Below are 22,332 nucleotides of genomic sequence, written 5' to 3' on the forward strand. Positions count from 1 at the left end.
GAGAAATGTTGATAAATTAAAATGCAATGGAAGGAACCCGAATCTAGAATTCATGGGGAGGAAATTTCTACCGAGGAAGAAACAGGACATCCCAGGTGTGAACAGGTGTGATAGAGGAATGAAGGTCTTATCTGGAAGAGGTGCCCACTCACATCCTAATCCATACTCCATACTCCTGTACCCAGACTGGCAGCCACACATTGTCTCTAGGCCCTTCCCAAAAAACTGTAGGGTTCTTCACTAAAGAAATAAATAAACTCTCTGAAAACTTGGGAAGCTAACATGAAGTCCTCCTCATTCTAATATTTGGGGGACATCTACGGTAAAAGGCAGCTCCCCCACCCTTTCCGTCTGAAGTAAACAAGTCTCTCCAGCCACAGGACTGTCAAACAAGCTTCCTACACAGTCCCCACAGCCTCAAACTCACGTGTGAATGCACAGAAAAACAGACAATTGAAGTGAGACTGCAGGACAGAAGACAGACATCAAAATCAGCTCTTGAAAGGTGATCCCAGAGGACGCAGAAAACCCAAACAGATTATGACTTAAAATGAATCTTCAGTAAGTATTCTCAGATTTTTGACTTTTTACTCAAGTATAAAATACATACCAAAATAAACAGATTAGCGCACAACCAAGTGTAAGATCACAAATGGAATAATACATCTATTAACTACCATGGAGATCATCCAGATTTTTAAAATATAGTACATATATTACCAGAACCTCAGAAGCCCTCGTTACACCCCCTTCTAGTCACTACTCTCACTCTTTGCCATAAGGAGCCTGATCCTGAACATCATAGATTTGTTTTATCTGTATTTGGACTTTACACAAATGGAAGCACCCCATATGTGTGTTTTTGGTTTCTTGTACTTCCTATTGGGTTCACGAAATCCATCTGTGAATCCACTAGACTCATGCTCTTGCCCTCGTGGAGCTCACACCTGAGTGTGAGGAGACTTTCAACAACAAGCAAGTAAGTAAAACAACAAAACTATCAGATACACAATAGTAGGGTTTGTTATAGTGAGGGAGTAGGTAGCTTCTTTAGGTTGAATGACCAGAGAACGACATTTAAACTGAGATGTGACAGGAAGAAACCCATCATGGTAAGGATAGGTCATAGATATAGAGCAGCTAGTGCAGAATATATATATAAATCTCCCCTCTCTCTCCTTCCACCCACCACCTCTTAATAAGAAAAAGACAGAAAAATAAAAATTGGGCAAGAGAATGGGATAATCATTGCACAAAAGAAGATATCCAATAAATATATCTAACATCTAAACATCCAATAAATGTATAAAATGTGTTCAGCTACATTAGTAATCAATAAAATTGGTAATTTTAGCCAATAGAGAGGTGAAAAAGAAAAAACCACCCACCATTGATTTTATCATAAGTTGGGAAGGATGTGAAAAAAAACAAAACTCTCATATGCTGCTGGGAGGATTTTTAATTGGTACAACCATTTTGGAATGCTGTTTGTCATTATCTTTCAAAGTTGAATTTGAGTATATCCTCTGACCTAGAAATGTCATTTCTATTTATATATCCAACAGAAATTTGTCATGCTTGCACCAAAATAAATTTTTTTTAAATGTAGCATTGTTCAAAAAAAAAAAATTGGAAGCAACCAGTTGACCAGAAACAGAGAATAAATAAAGTATAGGATGTTCATACAATGAAATACTAGACTGCAAAAAGAATGAATGAGCCACTGCTACACATAATGAAATAACCTACCTGCAAAACCCCCTTTTTGTTCTTGGATCTGGGCATTCAGCCTTCTGCTCCTAATAGAATTGGGAGTCCCTGCCTCCTGCTCTTTGTATCCTGGCTCTGGATCATGGAGAACCACATAGACATCCCTTTTTTTTTCTTTTTTTTTTCAACAACAGAAATTTATTTTCTCACAGTTCTGGAGGCTAGAAGTCTGAGATGAAGGCATCAGCAGGGTTGGTTCTTTCTGTAGGCTATGAGGGAGAACCTTCATGCCTTCCTTCCCTAGCTTCTGATGACTTGCTGGCAATCTTTGGTTTTAAGAAGCATCTCTGATCTTTGCCTTTCGTCTCCACGTGGCATTTTCCCTGTGTACGCGTCTATCCCCAAATTTCCTTTTTTTTTTTTTTTTTTAAAGTATATTTTATTGATTATGTTGTTACAGTAGTTCCAATTTTTTCCCCTTTACTCCCCTCCACCCAGTATCTCCCTCCCCCAGCATCCCCCCCCAAGTCCGTACCCATGGTTCGTAAAAAATAACTATCCCTCCCTCTCAGATATTAAGACCCTTTGTAATCTTGTAAAGGACAATGGGCGAAGGTCTCAAGCTCCTCTAGCTGCTTCAAGCTGGACATGGTCGTCGTCCTACCTACCCTTGGGTCCAGAAATCCCTAATAATAGTGGGGGTGTGGAGGGGAGGGTGGCCTTCCCACATGGGGAAGGATTGTGCAGACTCCAGGTCAGTTGGCTGTCTCCGGACAACGGCGTGCTTGGTTTAGCAGGTTGGCATCCTTGTTGTGTTCTGGGGGGAACAGATTTGGCAAAAAGGGTTAAAAAGCATCATTCAATCCATAACTACTAGGTGACAAAAGGCAGGGATTAATTTTTCAATGTTCCACATTAGGAGAAAAAAAAAAGGGGGGGGGCTTCTTTGGAGGAAGGTGTGCTAGGCACATCTCGCCTGTCCAAAACCCTTTTGCCCATTATATTTAGTTTGGGCTGAGGGAAATAGTTTATGTTTCCCCCTTCTCAGACCTCTGGGCCCTTTCTGTCCAAGCCATTAGGATAGAAAAGAGAATTCAGTTTTAAAGTGAAGCCCACAGACCACCCTATTCTTCATCAACCCAGCCATTTAGTTCAGCCAAACCGTTGAGTCTCAGGAGGCAGCGCTGCAGAGAGGATTAAGTGAGCCTTTTGCGTACAGACAATCACTGAGGTAATGCGGTCATAGGCTTATGCCCTTTGAAAACAGAAAACACATGTTAATTTATGTAACATAGCCAACAAACAAGTCTCTAAATCTGTAAGACTGTCTTATTGGGAAGACATCCAGTTGCAAGGCACTTGACATTCTACTTGCCTGCAACTTGAATCTCTTTGGTGATATCACAGATATGGTTTAATTTTCAAGTGAAACCATTTTTTAAGTGAGAAGAAACTTTTAAGACGGTTAGCTGCCCTACTTTACAGTCTGCCACTGATCATTGTGATTTTCCTTGAATAATGATTTTTCTCCCTAAGATTACTCTCCTTGTCTTTAAAGGGGCTACATTAAGTCCATTTTTAATTTATCCTGTTCGTTTGCATAAACATAACAAGAGCAGCAAATGATCACTTATGATCTTTAGTTCTGTTTTGCTGGAACTTACCCAAGGAACATTTAGGGTGGCCCTCAGTCTGCTCTTCAGGGCACAGAAGCTGGGCCACATACCTGGCATTCATCCTTGCCTGTACACACCTGTCCTTTCCAAGTCTTTCTGGTTTTCCATTGTGCCTTAAGGTCCCTTCTAGCCATCTTTCAGGAAAACAACCTTCATTCTTTCCCTGGAGAGATTGCTGTGGACCGCACAACCAACCATGGCAGCAGGCCTTTTATTTCGCGGGCTTTTATTACCTTTGAAAGTCATTCCCAGTCATTCCCATGCCCATTTGCTTGAAATACTTTTTTCCATCCCTTTACTTTCAGTCTGTGTAGATCTTTTGTTCTAAGGTGGGTCTCTTGTAGACAGCATATATGTGGGTCATTCTTTCTAATCCATTCAGCTACCCTATGTCTTTTAATTGGAGCATTTAATGCATTTACATTTAAGGTTATTACCGATAAGTACTTATTCACTGTCATTTTTCCCCTTTGTACTTGTGTTCTTCTCTGTCTCTCTCTGTTTCTTTATCTTCTTAGAGCAGACCCTTTAGCATCTCTTGCATTGCTGGTTTGGTGGAGATGTATTCTTTTAGCCTTCTTTTGTCTTGGAAGCTCCTTATTTCACCCTCCATTTTGAATGAGAGTTTTGCTGGGTATAGTATTCTAGGTTGTAGACCTTTGTTTTTCATTGCTTGGAATATTTTTTGCCATTCCCTTCTGGCTTGTAGTGTTTCTGCTGAGAAATCTGATGATAGCCTTATTGGAGTACCCTTGTATGTTATTAGTTGTTTTTCTCTTGCTGCTTTTAGGATCCTCTCTTTGTCTTTGAATGTTGCCATTTTAATTATGATGTGTCTTGAGGTGGGCCTGTTGGGGTTCATCTTCATTGGGACCCTCTGTGCTTCCTGGACTTGCGTGACTCTTTCTCTCGTCATGTTAGGGAAGTTTTCTGTCATTAGTTTTTCAAAGAGGTTTTCTATCCCTTGCTCTTCTTCTTCTCCTTCTGGAATTCCTATGATACGGATATTATTACGTTTCATGTTGTCCTGCAGCTGTCTTAGAACCTCTTCAGTCTTGTTCAGTCTTTTTTCATTTTGTTGCATTGTCTGGGAGTTTTTGTGTAGGTTGTCCTCCAGCTCGCTGATCCGATCTTCTGCTTCCTCTAGCCTGCTTTTAATTCCTTCTACTGTGTTCTTCAATTCAGAGATCGTATTCTTCATTTCCTCCTGGCTCTTATTGATAGCTTCTATGTCCTTTTTCATGCTCACGTAATTTTCTGTGAGTTCCTTGTAGTTTTTCTGGAGTTCTTTGAAGTTTCCGCTGAGCTCATTCAGCTTCTCCATAATCCATGTTTTGAATTCCATATCTGATAGTTCGCTCCCCTCTATTTCATTTAGCACTCTTTCTGGGGATTCTACCTTTCCTTTTGATGGGAGGTTGTTTCTCTGTCTCCCCATTTTTTTGACTCCTATTGTTTGTTGGTGCTTCCTAGAATGATCTGCACTTCCTGGATCTGCCTCTGGTGGCGTCAGATCATGTACCAGTCTGGCCCTAGGCAGCCTGTTGGAGACTTCCAGGGATCTACTGCTGTTGTCTGTCTTCTTTGATTGTTAATCTGCTCAATCTGTGATTAGCTGTCAGGCTTAAGGACTGTGGGTGTGGCAGCTTAATTCCCGTCGGCAGGGCTTTTGCTTCCCCTCAGGCTGACGCCACTTGGAGGGGAATGGTCTACCCGCAGTACTGGGGATGAGTCAGCACTGGGACCCAGTCGGCTGCTCCTCCAGTTCTTCCCTCAAAGCCACCGTGCCAAACTCTCCCCAAGTGTCTCCAGTCCTCTCTGCCTTCCCTCTGCTTGAGCCCAGGGTAAGTGGTGGCCAAAATATTTTCGTATGTGATCCACTTAAGAGCTCTTTTTCTCCTGCTGTTTCTCTCCGGCTAGCAAGAAACCCTGTGGCTTTTCGCTTTTCACAGCTGATACTGTTTTACTTTCCACTCTGTTGCTGTAGGCTGGGAAGCCCAGCTGGGGGTTTAGACCCTGCCCTTCTCAGGGGGAATCCCCGGCTGCTGAGCTGTTTCTCAGTCCCTTCAGCTGCCACCCATGTGAGCCCAGCCAGCCCTTCCGCGTCTCCGCACTCCCTACCGGTCACGTTGTGATGTAGCGGCCTTTTCTGTCTCTCCGTGGTTATAAGACTTCTTTCCAGCTAGTGTTCGTTGGTTGTTCCAGATGATTTCTCCAAAATTAAGTTGTAAACCCAGACTGGTCCTGGGAGGAGGTTAGTGTAGCTTCCATTTACTCCTCCGCCATCTTGGATCTCTTGACATCCCTTTTTTTTAAGTTTTCTTATTTATTGAAGGGAGAGAGACAGACATCGATTTGTTGTCCCACTTATTTATGTATTCATTTGTTACTTCTTGTATGTAAGCTGATCAGGAATTGAACCCACAACCTTGGTGTTATGGGATGACACTCTAACCAACTGAGCTGCCTGTCCAGGGCTGACATCTCCTTCTTTCTTTACATGCTCACTAACAGCTGATAACGTCTCCACCCCCTGATTTCTCGGTTTTCTGCTTGGTGACATTGGCATTAAGTGTCCATATTCCAAAGTGGGTTGGCCAAAACGTTCTTTTGTTTTTTTCTGTAAGATGGTTCTAGTAGCACTTAGTTATCTTTAATTCCATTTAAAACAATTTTGTTAGATTGTATTGTGACAGCTGTCGTATCAGTGTGCATTGTTTAAAAACTTATCAAAATTGGTGTACTTTTGTGTAGCCATTTTAATATTGAAAATAAGCAATATTTTTAGCATATTATGCTTTATTTTTTCCAAGAAAAGTAAAAACACAACTGAAACACAAACAAAAAAATGATTTGTGCATTGTTTGGAAAAGGTGATGTGACTGATCAAATGTGTCAAACGTGGTTTGCGAGTTTTCATGCTGGAGATTTCTCGCTGGACGATGCTTTAGAGTTCGGCTGATGTTGATAGCGATCAAATTGAGGCATTAATTGAGAACGATGAATGTTATATCACACAAGAGCTGGCCAACATACTCATAATATCACAATCCATAAAGTTATTGATGAAAATGAAAAATGTGTATTTTACTTTATGGAAAAAACCATACAGACCTTTTCAGCCATTCCAATAGTTGGGACTGAGGGTGGAAGGGAGACAGTCCATGTCTGGACAGCTGTGCCCTTCACTGTTGTAAACACATTTTTCACCATTGTGTTCCCAGCACCTAGCATAATGCCAGACATGGAGAAGGAGCTCAATAAATACTTGTTGAATGAAAGAATGAATCATTGTTGTCCCTGTGAGATCCCATTTGGGATTTATTGAAATTAAACTGATTGAAGAACTTCATTGACTGTATAAGGGGTTGAATTTAGGAGTCTTTCAGGTAGTCTCAATTGACATTTAATACATTGCTTTTCTTATTTTTCACACACACCCCTCCCTAATTTTCTTTTACTCTACCTTGTCTTTCCAATTTAAATTTTTCAAATTTAAACACAGGTTTCAGTTGGTTTGCAGCTACAAATGGCAACTTCTCGCACTGTTTAGGAGGAAGTGCTCAAACCATTAAACAGAGAAAATTTAATCAAGAATTTGAAGAAATTCTTACCCCCACAGGACTTCCTTACAACCTAAATTTTATCCTTTCCTTTTTGTGTAAGGCAGACTAAGAGTTAGACATACTGAGAATCAGTATAAGTTCAAAGGAAGAAATCTACCTGGAAATCCAACTGTCGAATTGACTTAAATAAAGAAGAGCTAATTAATAAATGAATTGGATGGCTTTCTAGCTCCTTAGTTAGATGGTAATTTTCTCATAGATAAAGATATAACAATAATTTCTTGTAGCTACTATATATTAAAAATGTATTATGTGCCAGGCAGTGGGTTCACCCTTACCGAGATAAGTAAAGGGAGTATAAATTCATTTCATCAGGGTACTAGATCAAGCCTGGAAGAATTTAGTTCTCCTCCTATGGAATAGGTAATTCAACAGTTAGTGCTCTAATGTGTACTAAAATCAGAACAACCAATTTCCCCTTGTTCTTGCTAAAATTACTTGCCATAAAGTTGGCTATTGGACAGTCCTGAAATTTTGAACTGAATGTAAGACTTAATGCTTTGCCTTCAAGTTGCTCACCATCCTGAGAATGACAAATTGATAAATTCTATTCAGAATGCTAAGAACTATGGAAGGAAGAAACTCCAAGCATCATGATATCCTGAGCTTATCCAAAAATGTAATATGTAAACTGAGTTCCTGAAGGAAGAGTAGGAGTCTGGAAGGAACTCCTCCCAGTCAGAGGGCTGCCATGTGCCAAGGACTGGCTGTGGGAAAGGACACCCTGCATTTGGGGAACTGAAAGCAATTCGGTATTGGCTAGAACGCTGAGTGTATGCAGGTATGGCAAGACTTGATGTTGAGAAGTAAAGAGTCTGAACTGTGAAAACTTTGTAAGTCAAGCTATGCACTTTGGAATTCATTTTGTGAACTGAGGGCAGTCCCTGAAGAATTTAAATCCAGAGAGTGATTGATCAGATTTGTGTTTAGAAAAACCACTTCTGAGGGGTGAGACTAGGTATGGGGGTGGGTAGTGGTTGCAAGGAGATTATGGTGATGGTGATGGTATTGTAAGCCAAATTAGAAGCAATAGGAATGAAGTGGGGGAAAAAAGAAGAAGAAGAAAATCCAGAGGAGAGGGAAATAAGGAAAAATTAAAGGTGGCTCCCAGGTTGCCAGATTACCATTCTGGAAGAGAATATTGCACTTTCCAATTTATGATCAAGAATGCTTCCAAGTCAGGAAACACATTTGTTTTTCAAGACTGAATTCTATTAATTGCATTTTTTTTTTTTTACTAATACCTTTTAGGCTTGACTATAGTTAAGAGAAAGCTATACACTCCGATTTCTTGTAGCATGGAATTATGGGCTTCCTACTTTATTTCATCTAAGGAAAAAGGATTTGAAAGGAAGTTAACAAGAGGCACCAAATGATTATAATCTAAGGAGAGGACTAGAGACAAGAGAATTCAATGTTGGTCAATCTGAAGGATACAGCCTCCTGGCAAGGAAGCAAAAGAAAAATTGAATATTAATGTTCATGAAATGTCACCAAGTTAGGCACCACAGATAGGTAAAGATTCCCAATGGGGTGTGAGACCAGACAGTCACATTTGAAGGATGGATTGATTTGCAGAGAAAGTGATTGAGCAGAAGTAAAGGAGAGGACAATGTAAAAACTTAGACTCTACTTGAGAAGACTGGCTCAGAAACATCTCAGGGATAATGAAAACTAATCCTATTTGCTGTTAGAGAATTGATCAAAAAACTTGGAGATCCTCTTCAACCAGCTTGCAGAACTTACCTGTCTTCTGTGGAAGGCTGCAGCTCTTGACCAAAATACTTGTTTCGCAGACTGAGCTAGGACAAGGACTAGGACTACTAAACTAATTCTGTACCTGCCAGGTTCATAAAGGTGAGCACCAATAAACAAACAAATACACTGTTAAAAAGCCTTCTGCCTTGAAGCCTACTGTTTTCATCTAATAAAATAGGCTAGACCAGGGAAGCCAAAATCCTTCTTTTGCCTGGAAGGGGAGCCCTGAGGTCTTGAGAAGTTTTCCAGTTGGGCTTTTAAAATCCCCACAGGTCTGAAAATGCGTTCTTAGACATCCTCAAGTGCTCTGCAAGAACTTTTTTTTTGGGGGGGGGGGGGGGTGCGGGCGGAGGTTCCACTTCAACAATGATTATAAAAATTAATACAGTATAAATACATTTTAGATTAACTTCATGACCTTAAAAATCCAGTACTGCCCTATAATGCCTGTGCTATACTTATTCTAGTTCAGTCATGTTAGTGACAAGTAGTACTTCATTGTCGTGAGCTGGGTTTGGGGAGTTGGGATGGAGAGAGTATTCAAAGAAGTGATTCTCCCGGTGGAGCACTACAAACTACTCTAGTAATGCTGAAGTACTAAGGTAATACTAAGGTATAAGAAGTAGCTATGAATATTTCAAATGCTAAAGTAATTCTAAGATAATACTAAGAAGGCAGCATCCTGCTCTGATAAATGACAAGACATACCTACATTGGTCAGAAATGCCCCAGAGGAACACTCAAGGAACCCAGACAAGGCAAGTAGGAGAAAGGGTGAGGAACACAGTGAGGTGGCTGCTGGGCTAAAAGCATCAGAGGGTAGAGTGAGGAGGGGGATGGGCAGCTACAGTTTCTGATGGAACAGGGGAATGAGAAGCCTTAAAAACATGGTAGAAACTTGGTCTTAAAGTCCTTCAGGAAGGTGGGTTTTAACTTGATGCTTTTTTTCCCCTGAGCTTCTGTATTCTTCGTGGTTTCGTTGTGCTGTGCCTTCTATAATACTTACATTTGAGTCACTTTTCTTGCAATATATTCTTAAGGCCAAGGTAACATTTTTGTTTGTTTGGTTTTTGTTTTATCTTGTAAGACTTTTGCACTTTGTTAGGTTCTGCTTTTGTAAGGAGAAAAAACTTACACCTTAATGGCTTTCTCAGGCCAACACCTCATTTGCTCACCAAACATTTCCTGAGCATCTATTCAGTGCTAGCTGTTAGGACACAGCAGAGAACAAGACTGGCTCAACCCTGCCTGCGTTCTCTCCACTGACTAGTAACTAACTAATAAATCAATGCTGCTGGACCATGCTTAAGGCACAAAAGCTCCTCCCCATCCTGACATTGCACTTATTTTTTTAATAAAAATCATAAAATAGATGCCAGTGCAGTCATAAATTGGTACTCTAGTACCTCCCTATTCAAAGTGTGGCTCATCTTCCATCAACAGCAGCAGTAGCACCTGGGAGCTTCTTAGAAATGCAGAATTCAGGTCGCACCCCAGTACTGCTGAATCAGAATCTGGATTCTGATACCCAAGTTAGGCACCACAGATGGGTAAAGATGCACGTTAATATTCAAGGCACTGTTCTCTTAACGTTTTTTAATAGAAATGGCTGTCTTTTATCCATGAAGATAAATCTGCAAATACTTTGTATGTATTATTTAGAAACAATAATTTAGATTTGATAGTAGTTTCTCTCCATGAGCATGATTTCAGTGGACTTTGGACTGGCCAAGAAAACTGTGTCTGCTTAAGTCTAAAAATAAAATCTCAAGTTCCTTTTACAACTTCTGCATTTCTCATACTTAGTTTTTAACTTTTACTTCCAAATGGCCTATTGAAGAAAAAAGAGTCTCGATTGCTGTGACTTTCCTGAAAACTTGATGAAACATTTAACCCTGGAACTCATGTATTTTACTTTGGAACTCGTGTATTTAGAATAGTTACCGAGAGTCTTTAAAAAGTAAACATTACAAATCTGATTACTTACTAATACAAACCTCACAAATGAAATCTTTAAAAATTAATAATGTAACTATCACAACCTTTCTACCAATTGTATTAAAGATATTTATTTCTTATTATCATCTACAAAGATAATCAAAGGAATTAATGAGAAATGTACATAGATATACTTGTGTGAGTGTGTGTGTGTAAAAAACGAGACAGAGAGAAAGGAATTTTGTTTGCCAAGCAATGTTAAATGAAACTATTTCAGGATTCTCCTTATTGCACACTCAAACAATAAGGAAAGTAGAAATTATTTGGAAAACAGTAGATCAATTCTAATCACTTCACTAGTTCCCATTCCCACTCTTCCACCACAGGGCTTTTCCCCACTTGTCCAATCACCCATAAGACCTCTCTTCTCATTGGCTGTCTATTCTCGGATTACACAGAGTGTTTATTCTTTCTTCCCCTGATTTCTACTACAATAGTCCCTATCTATATTGCAGTTCACTTATCGCAGCCTCCCTGTATCGTGGGATTTTTTAAAATATTATATTTAATTATTTATCACGGATTTTTTGCTATATCATGGGATTTTGCAGTACTGTATACATATGTTGTTAAAGTTACGTAGGTTTAAGAATGTAGAATATGTTTAAGAACATAAGTAGTGTTTATAAAAGTATGGAAAAGGTTAATAAAGGAGTGGAAAAGGTGTATAGGTGTGTGGGAAGGGTTTATAAAGCCTTAAAATATATGTAAATACTAAAATAAATGTAAGGTTCCTACTTCGTGGATTTTCACCTATCGCAGGGAGGGGGCGAGGATCTAGAATGTAATACCCGCGATAAGTGAGGGATCACTGTACTCACACTCCCATACAGCATCACACAGCTAACCAACACTGCCATACATTCAGCCTTAGATTTTGTGCTGCTAAATTTAAGCTCTAAAAGGCAAGAAAATCCTGAGCACATAATAGGTACCCAATAAATACTCATTAGTTAATTGGAACAACTATGTAAAACAAGGATTTTTTAAATAAGTTGTCATGTTACTTAATTTAAATGAAGCTGAAAATGATTATAATTAATAAGATTTGCAATGGGCACCTGGCCTAAAGTTAAGAAGTTTAGGGGTTTCACAGTATTTGGTTACTTTTTTGTTGTTGTTGTTCAGTTTCCCCTGCAAATTAGCTACAGAACAAAAACAACTTAGGAAAGGTTCTTTTTAAAGTGTTTCTGTACCCACAAATTTTATCAGTATTAGTAACAATCTTATGAGCACAATCAAGTGGAAGCTATAAATAAAAGGAACATAGTCTAATAAAAATTCACAGGCACAGGTTGACCTCTAAGAAGACATAGCTCAACTTGAAACTTTGTCTACACATGACTCCATGGTTGACCCCCAAAAGCCCAAAATTAATTTAAAAATTTTCCATCCTATATTGTCTTTTTGATATTTTATAAATATCATGCTAGATCTTCAAACTCCACTAAAAGTCCCATCTCTTCTATTAAGCTTTCATCTACTAGTACAGAAAACCACAGCACCTCTCTCTTTTACAAACTGTGATTAAACTGAGATTTTAAACTACCTTAAAGAATATTTGTTCTCATAAATGTTTTGTGCTTTGTGCTTATGTCTTATCTCCCCAACTAGACCACAGAACTTTTTGGTTTATCTATACAGAGCTAGGCACATCAACACACTAGCAAAATTTGCTAGTTAAACAGAATAATTCCAGATACAGTGACTAAATAAAGATGATTATTTGCTCAAGTATAGTAAGATAGAAATTATTGTGTATCTCAGAAATGTTTAGGACCATATATTTTTCTGAAACTAGTCAGGCATCAAGTTAAGACATACTACCTTCTACATCAAAGCATCAGCTTTAGGAAGGCACATGATCTCCACTTGCAGAGCAGATCCAGAAAGTCTGATAAATTCAGCTCAGTTACACTTTTTCAAATCAAATGCCAAATCCTTTAACATTTGCCAGTCCTCATAAACCATAAAACAGCCGTCAGTTGATCACACATGATAGAGGAATTTTTTAAGTTGCTGGAATACATTTATTCTGAGTATATTTTTTCTTGTCCTATGGGAAAACAGCACAAGACTCTCAATCTTATTAGAAAACTGTAATGTCCCAAATTTCACCACAGTCAACTCATCCTTAGCACCCAGACACTGCCCCATGCATCTCATCCGACCACCTCCGCTCTCCAGTTCCCAGTGATAGAAAAAAAAAAAGAACTTCACCAAAGTTCTGTTGACGTCAATGGGTGTTTGCGTGCAAAGACAGCCTGGTGGATGGATTGAAGACCATGGTGTTGTAACTTTTCTCAAGGCCCCAGTTGTTCAAAAAACCTCACTTCTAAAGGGAAGTGTCAGAAAACCCAGAGACCTATTTCAAGGAAAAGCATCAAGTAAATCTTAAAATAACTGAAAGTGCTTCAAAGTATGTTCTTTTTTTAAATTAGAAGATAATTTTTTAATTTGAAGATTGTAATGAACTTATTAAAATATTACAGAATAAGCAGCAAACTGTAGGTGTACAGCTCACAAAACTTTAACAAAGTAAGTACACCCATGTCAACATCACCCAGCTCAAGAAATAGAAGATTTCCAGCACTGCCTAAGGTTCCTTTATGCCCATCCACTCACTACCCATATCCCCCATAAATAACTATTAAATGAACTTATAATACCATTGATTAGTTTTTTCTGTAGGGGAAACCATTTTTAATTCCTGCACATCGTTGTTTGGATAAATGAAGAAGACTAAAACATATTTTCAGAAGTATTTAATTTTCCTCTGTAAAGAAAACTTGTGCTTCAAAGTATGTTCTTAAACTTAAAGTTTATATGCATATCTTGGCAATGTCTTAAACCTTATAGTAATAAGAAATGGTACCTACACCTCCCTAAGGGGGGAAAAACAGTATAAATAAGAGATTACAAGGATCTACAATTCCTTATATTTGGGACTTATGTTTTTTCTTTTTTTCTTCAATATTTTACTTATGCCAAATACCCTATGTAAATCTAAGTTCTCACAGTTTTCTGACTAATCAAAAAATTAGTGCTGGACCTTTAGAAATCTGCAATAACCCACTTGCTCAAAATAATAAATTTATATTTATTAAGAAGTAAAAATATAACATGTTGAACTTTGTGCTACATGGTGGAGGGTGTATTTTTTTTAAAAAACTACATTAAAAAGAAAGATTCTTGATCTCAAACATTTACAATTTAGAGTGACAGGTATATACAGTATTCTGCCTTCTTGTTAAATATAGTATGAAATAATTGAATACAGCTTTTAATAAAACTTCAAGGCATGTATCGATAAAGGCAAGAAGGCCTGTGTGTGCTGGATGAACACAGCCACTCCAGGTACATTCTAAGAGCAGAGGTTAGTGGGTATCTCAGGCTGGCTCAGCTGCCCCCAAAGAAACATTTTTTTGGCCAATCTTGAAGACTTTGTTTCCTGGACTATACCTCCTCACAGGCAACAAATAGACTGAGAAAACATCTCTGTGACTTGGAACTGTTCTTGTTTGCAAAGCTGCATCAACTGTAAGTTCAAAATAAGGGCATACTTCTTTTTCAATTTCTATATGAAAAGGAATCCTTTCATTCCAGGAAAGACAGCATTACCCAAATGAATCACAAATTATTCCTTTGACACACTTCAGATTTGTGGTTGTTAAAAACAACTTTCAAATAGAAAATGCTGTCTAATTCTCAAGTAGCTTATTCCTCTGAGTGTTATTCGGTGTCAGGTACAGATCAGCTGACAAGTTATTTCGATTCATTTCAGGTCCACAAACCATGTGTAAAGATCTGTTCTCAGGGCTGAAGTGATACAAAAAATGGGGACAGTTTTTGCCACCATCTCTCCAAGGAATCCATTTCTGCAGATAACCATATTTTTGCCCCCAAGAAGGTGGAGAACACACACAGCCAATCTGGATATCTCGGCCCTCTATAGTTTGCCTTATTTCGTGCATTAAAATGCCTGAGAGGAGGATGTTGATAATGAGTGAGGCTATGCATTTGTGAGATTAGAGGTATAGGAGAAATCTCTACCTTCAGCTCAACTTTGTGAACCTACAACTGCCATATATATAGCCATTAAATGAGCTAACTGTTTTATTCAGAATCTGAATTTTACTGCTTTTGTTCTTAAGGGATTAACCCACCTACATAGGTATTATCTTTTCTCTGAACTTCAGAGCACCTTATCTAAAATGCTCATCAGACATTCACATTGTCTCCCCTTCCTGATAGCTGTTTCCAGGTATGTTCCCACAGTCACTGTCAATCTCCTCCAGTAGAATGTAAGCTGCATGAGGACAGGGCTTTGTTTCTTCAATATCAGCCTCAGAGCTTAGCAAAGTGCCTGGTACTGAGTATGTGTACAATGAATAGTTAGCCACTGCTTGGCAAAGTGGGTAAGTGAATCATGGAGGACAGATCATAGATCCACTCTTTTAGACTCTATGCTCTAGAGTGTAGTATAGTGCATATCTAATTATTCTCTGTAACCCACCAAATACACAACAGGGATTCAGTACATGTGTTATATCATTGAACTGATCCATGGCATTACAAAGCCAGTTTGACCATGTGCAGATATCCTTTCTGCAATGTCCTGTCTAGATCACCACTCAGCCCTCTCCTGGGTGCTTCCAGTGGCAGGAGCTCAGTACTTCCATGACAATTTCTACTCTGAGGTTAGCATGACAAATGAAAAAGAATTCATTGTATCTTTACACAGATATGGTGCTGTTCAATTAAATTCTAAGGCATTACCCTTGTCGCCTTACAGATGCCATTTCCCAGCAGAGCATCACCACTGAGCCCAAATGGTACACCTCTCTGAGCGTCCACTGGTGTGAGTTGATGACCTAAGGTAGTGTCCTTCACAGCACTGTGTGGGTCTTGGGATCACCTACAGGCATCTTGGAAAAATCTAAATGTCCCAACTCCACTTAAGACCCACAAAATCAAAGTATCTATCTGCGGGTAGGGAATTGGGTAGACATGTTTATATAACCAGGGCTGAAAAGCACTGAGATAAGGACATTTTTAGTTTCACGTTTGAGAAAGAGAGATTTTTGTGACAGGGATCCTTAAACCTTGAGTGGGAGCAAAGAGGGGTTTAAAGACATTTATCTGCCCTGCTCCATAGGTGGTTTGAGCTCCCATGAGGAGAGCAACCAGAGGCAAAGGTGAGAAAGCTGACAAAAGGACACAGTGGGTAGTGAAGCTCCAAGGGTGCTGGGAGTGACAGAGGGAAGCGAGTGTGCTGGTGCGGTTCAGACGTTCTCAGGGAGGTCAGCAGCAGCTGCAGTGGCCGGGCTCCCTCAGACAACAGAAGGAGCCAGGGCGGGGAACCAGAGCAGCTAGAGGTCACAAGGGGACTGTGGTTGACAGACGCACTTGAGCACATGGCAGACACCCTGCTGGGGACTTCCAGACCAGGGAGGAGAGGAACTCTACAGAGAGATTCATTCATTCATTTAAAACATATTTATCTATTTATTTAAGCACCTACCTACTTTTTGTCAGGCACCGTTGGATGTTCTGGAGTTAGAGGAGAAAGTGGAAATAAACACAGATAACAAAGCTCCGGAAATGTGAGCTCTTAGCTCACGTGACTGTCAGAGGCTCTGACTAGTAAAGAATTAAGGCATTAGGAATACAATTTTAAAGCCTAACGTCAAAGTTGGTACACACACAGAGGTACAGGTGGATATTTCTTTTCTTGGCCTTTTAATCAACAAAAAGGGAAGGTACTTTTCTGACTCCCTATGTGTTTTATAAAGGCATGTGTCCACAGCACACACCAGTGGAGGTTCTGGGGGACCAGGCGTCCCTTGCATTTCACTGTCCTCATTTCATTTCCCACTCTGCCCACAGCACACAGGAGACTGTCACGTGGAGCATGCAGCCTCCCCTTTGTCTGGCAGCAGCTGCCTCTGCAGGCACGAGCTCTCCGAGAGCCCAGAGTAACGGTCTTGCCCATAACTGCTCACGGGAAGCTATGAAAGGATAAACAGGTCGCCACATGAACACGATGCTCTTTAATTATGAAGTCCCCCCATGGAAGGAAGGCCAGCAGACAGGCAGACACATTCCAATTATACTAATACACCTTGTAAACATCAAATATTTTTATTCTGAGATGAAAGAGAGCCCGTATCCTCACAAGACTCCGGAGACACTTGTGCATCTCAGGGCTATTGCCAGAGCTGCTGGGGAAACAGGATTTCCTTTGGTTAAAATAGACTTTCAAAAAATAACAGCCTCGAGTCTGGAGGTGGTCAAATGCAATTTCCATGGCAGGCTGTCCAAAATTGTGATCACAGTTTTCAAAAAGCTTTCCCAAAGGACTGAGTTCATATTCTCAGAGGAAACTGATTAGCCTCCCTTGTTTTCTTCCAGTTTTTACCTGAATCATACAGAGCCTGTGGTCAGTTGGTTCCCTTGGTTAAGGCTTGGTGGAAGTGGGCCTTGAGGCTTCAATCTGGTATCTGTGCAGGTCACCCACCTTTGCTCAGTGTCAGCTCTTTCTGGGCCAGACACTGAGATTGTACTAACTCAGCCACAGTCTCTCAACCAGGTCAGCTGGAGGCCAGTGGCCTGAACGGACCAAGAGAACTGTCTGGGTAACTAGCCATGGGTTCCAAGCTCATCTGAGGAGAGACGGTGATGACACTGAGAAATCTCATACATATGCCTGTCTGAGAGTGGGCCTTTTGGTGGTTCAAAATCACATGAAAAAAATTTTAGTCCTCGAAGCTCCTGGTTTTCTATCACAAATAAATGTTGGAACAAAAAAGCAAACTCCCAAAGAAATAGGTTTTCCATTGGATCCAGTAAAACTCAACTCCTATAAGAAGAAAAATCCTGCTTAGTGACAACAGCTCCACATTACAACAGTCGCTGTGGTGGACAGTCTGTTGAACAGGTGTCAGCAAATGGGTCTTCACAGGGACATGACAGTTTCAATACCAAGTAGTGTTCAAAACATAGGAAAGACATGGTCCATTAAAAACTGTCCTATTATGGCACGAACAAGCACTTCCAATGCCTCTATCACATTAATTTGAATTTTTGTCTGTCATTCCCTCAAAGTGCATATTCATGCTACAGATTGGGAGAAATTGTGCCTTATGGGTTCCTCTACAAAACACAGTCCCTCTGGCACAGGTAAGGATGTGACAGAGAATCCAGAACAAGTGATTCTTCTACTCCAATGGCTCTTACGGCAAAGCTCCAAATACTCAGGGACTACCTGAATGGCACAGAAGGCAAGGTGTGGGCAAGGTGATCTTGAGACGAGACAAAGCCATCTATAACCTCCTGCTGACCCTGGGCCTTATACAGATTAAGGCAAACATCAAGGCAAGCATTGAAAGGAAGGTACAGTCATAAAGGGCATTGAATGATAAAAGTGAGAAACAAAGACAGGGTCCATTCACTATGCTTTCCATGTTTGAGTTAGGAAGACCAGGATACTAGGGAGTGCTTTATACTTGTTGTTGAAACCTAGGAGCCCACAGTGTTCACTGATTTATTCACTAAACATACACCCTGACTGCTTAGATACTTGCTACATAGCAGGCACTGTGGTGCATGTTGGGTGAGAGGGGCATGGAAATATGAGTTGGATGAAACTTTTGACCTCAAGCTGCTTATAGTCTGGTATATCAGATAGAGAAGGGAACACAAGTAAAAATAAAAATTATAAAAGCTCATAATGATGTGAAGAGAACACAAAGTTCAGAGGTAGCATAAAAAGGAAAATGATGACCTTCTCCTGGACGGGAGGAGTGTGGCCAGGTGAGGAGGAAGGCTATCTTGCCTTTGGTGACATGAGCCAGCTCTTAAAGAACAAACAAGGAAACGAAAAATTCATCAAGGAAAAATAAGAAAACAGAATTCTAAGCAGATGGAACATTCAATGGAAAGGCAGAGACATTGAAATAGTATGGAGCCCTCAGGAAATGTCAGGGTCTTCGGGAGAGCTAAAGGTGCTGAAGATAGGGACAGGAAGCCAGGCCACAGGGAGCCTTGAACACCAGGCTAAGGAGTTTCAACTCCACCCCACACTCTTTGGGGCAGCACAGAAAGTTGGGGGCATCAGAATCACTTTGATTAAAATGCATTTTAGAAAGACCACGCTGGCTGAGGAGGAGAGAATAGCTTATAGGAAGGCTAGACTGAAAGCAGGAAGGCCAAATGGAAAGTGATGGCACAAATTCGGGGTCAGGCAATGGGGGTTTGCACGAGGGCAGGGACCATAAAAATGTAGAAAACTAGAAAGGTTGGAACCAAGTTTATGAGCTTGAGTCATGATGGCTTGAAGAAATGAGGAGGAGGAACAGACTTTAGAATGACTCCTACCTTCCCGGGTGCTGGAAGGGAGCACATGCGGAGCCGTTTTGAGGAGTGTGTGTTGGATGATAAGGTCAGATGAGAATATTTTGAGTTTGAGGCGCCTGTTGCTCATTCAAGTTTAAAATGTATGAGAGAGGTTGATGCTGAATAAATATATCAAAGAACCGTCTCTTTTAAAATTGAGCAGAAACTCAGCAACAAGGCACCCTAGATATAGTTTTTTAATTAGAAAACAGTGTAGTGGAAAAATATGATAAGAATGAGAATACACCAAAGTAATGCTAAAGATGAAGAGATTGTCCTGTAATGAGCAGAGTAAATTTCTGTTCAAATTTATTGTATTTGACTATTAATTTCGAATTCTCACTGTCTAGTTCATTTGGTGAATCTCTTGTAGTTAAAAAAGTTATTTTCCCCTTTTTATTAAACTATGTGTGGAAATCAGTACACTAAAAGTGACATGTGACTTCATTTTCATTTCCAAATTTGTTTTTACTTTTCATAAAAACTGAAAGTGATGCTTCTGAGCAGAATTGGATGAGCGTCTTAAGGACTGCCTTCTTTTCTGAAATCAAGTTCATCTCAAACATTACTTTTTTTTTAACTAGAATTACTAATACATTACGAAGACTCATATTTCTCTAAATAGAAAATAAGTCTAGTTTCCCATAACTTAGATCAGAAAGGCTGCTTCTTTTCTGCTGGGGGGTTTTTATAGTTACAACTTCAATTCAGGATGATTTTTATGAGGCAAGGAAGACGCAGATCTCTCTGCAAAAAGAGGAACTTTCACAATTAGTGAAAACCAAGAGTGCTGACAGAGGAGCAGGGGGAAGACGGTGTCACCACAGCGCTGTGGTGAAGGGAAGCAGAGCCCCAGGCTACCTTCCCAGCCTGCATGCCGAACCCCCGCCCATGCTTATGGATGCTTTTCATGTGCTCCATGTGATTCCCCAGGCAGGTACCACAATAAAGAGCAAAATGCCTATCTTTGCTTCTAATATTGAATCCAGCTGTGTTTATGCCTCCCCGACCACCTCTCCTTCTGCCTCCCCCAGTAGTTTGTACAGACAAAATGTTTTCAGGCCAGACAGGCAACCTTTCAACTTCATGGCCCATGTAACTTCTTCATAGCAAAAGCTTTGGAGGCCTGTTTTCAAAAGCTGCAAACACCTAGTAGAAGCCATGGTAATGTATAAAAGGATATCCTTCTCTTAGAAGGAGAAACGTCAAAGCAATCCCTGGCATGCAGGACAGACTTCACTGCTTTTCCAGTAAATATTATCTCTTTTGGCCAGAGAATCTTAGATTTTTGGATAAATTCAAAGATGAAGAGCCTTTGTTGGGCGTAGCATTTCTGTTTGTATTCTAAACTAGAAAACGTCATCACTTGGATGTGTATAATATCACAAGCTGGTCACTCAGAGAGTAGAGCAAAGTTTAACTTTGACTTTGCTGACCCTTTTTTTAAAGAGCCATCAGCAAGTATACGGGCAAGCCCAAGGCAGAGGGGCTGAGTCTGGACACAAGAAGTAGATGTGGACAGGAAGTCTCTGCTCCAAGGAGTGGCCACTGCAGGCAAACAGGACAGGCAATATCTGAGAAAGGAGGGTTAAAAGATTCAATACACAACTTTTAAGGACATAAGAAGTCCTATTAAATAACTGCAGTATTAGTTATGAGTAATTTGTATGTATTTGTTAAAGAATTTATATTAAGAAACTACAGGGTTTTTTGGGTTTGTGTGTGGTTTTGACTTTTGCAGGATGTGTGTGTCTGTGCATGTGTGTGTTTGGTTTAACTTGTGTTCTCAAACCTCATTCATACAATGTCCTTTCTGTCTCCAGCGAGGGTTCAAATTTCAGTCTTTCACACACTCACCGCAATCTTCCCTCATAAGCTTCACTAATAGCTCAGTTGGACCATTGCTGAGTTTTCTGCTGACATAAATTACCTTCCATTCTGTAGAGAATCTACCTCCGCAAAGCCCATGAACATCTTTTTTGTGAGGGGTGTTGGGAGGAATTGTTTACTCTTTCTGTTACTTAGAGCTGCCTCAGATGAGATCTGTAGCTCTTTATTTATCTCCCTATGATCATAACAAACACTTCAGCCAAGGTCTTCTTTACCATATGCAAAATAAAGTCCCAAGATCTCTGACACAAAGGAATTCATGAACCAGCCGAATTCATGGCAGTGAAAAGATAGTGTCTTCAGGAACAAAATTGAGGGGAAATACAGACAGAGCAATGACACGGACTGGAATAATTGAGGTTTAATTGAGCTGAGTACAGGTTGAAAAGTCAGAAACACATGCATGCTAATCCTGCTTTGGCCACTGACTCACTGGGCAGCCGTTCACTTCCCCTTTGCCCCAGTGTCTCCATGGTGTAATTCAAATATCTACCCACTTATCTGGGTACACATAGTTATCCATTTTTTTAAAATTCCAATATATATATTTGTACCAAGTTTTATATTTGGTTAATGTGAAAAGAGTATTTTTCAAATCTCTACTCCTTAGGAGAAAAATTAAGTCTCTAATCTCAGAGTCTAAGCAGAGATCTATGAGCCCCTTACCTAACCCTGAGGCCCCTGAGCCTGGACAAGTAATTTTAATTTTATTTATTTATTTATTTATTTGCAGCTAAAAAAAGACTGGCTGGTAGTTCCAAATTGAATCTCACAGGTATAGTAGTTGATAGGGTCACTGAGGGTTTAGAGATCCAGAAATTCAGCTTCAGCCAGCCAGGGGAGCCAATGGGGAGCATGCTCTATTCTAGTCTAAGCAATGGGATCACACTATCCAACACCCCACCCCCCCACCTCCTGCCCTGCAGAGTATAATTGACGAGGAAACAAATGAACTAGTAAGCTGGCCTGGTTTGAGAACTGAGTCCACCCTTCTGCAGAGGTTTCCCTTTCTTGGCTGGGTGAGCGATCCAGTAGACCCACTATGAATCAGCTGCTTAGCAAGTTCTTCTTCACAGCAGAAGAAACTCCTGCTGGAAATAGCTTAATGAGTCCTCCTTTCCTCCAAGAGAGGTTTCTATACCAAGAACTCAGGCTGACTGCCCTGAAATAGAACATTCTTGTCTAAATACAGCTGGATGCACTTATTCCTTGGCTTGCCTTTTCCTGGGCCTTATACATAACACACCCTTCTATTAGTGCAACCCAACAATTAGCCA

Source organism: Furipterus horrens, unplaced genomic scaffold, assembly GCF_987537825.1.
Source record: "Furipterus horrens unplaced genomic scaffold, mFurHor1.1.pri manual_scaffold_6, whole genome shotgun sequence".
Classification (NCBI taxonomy): Eukaryota; Metazoa; Chordata; class Mammalia; order Chiroptera; family Furipteridae; genus Furipterus; species Furipterus horrens.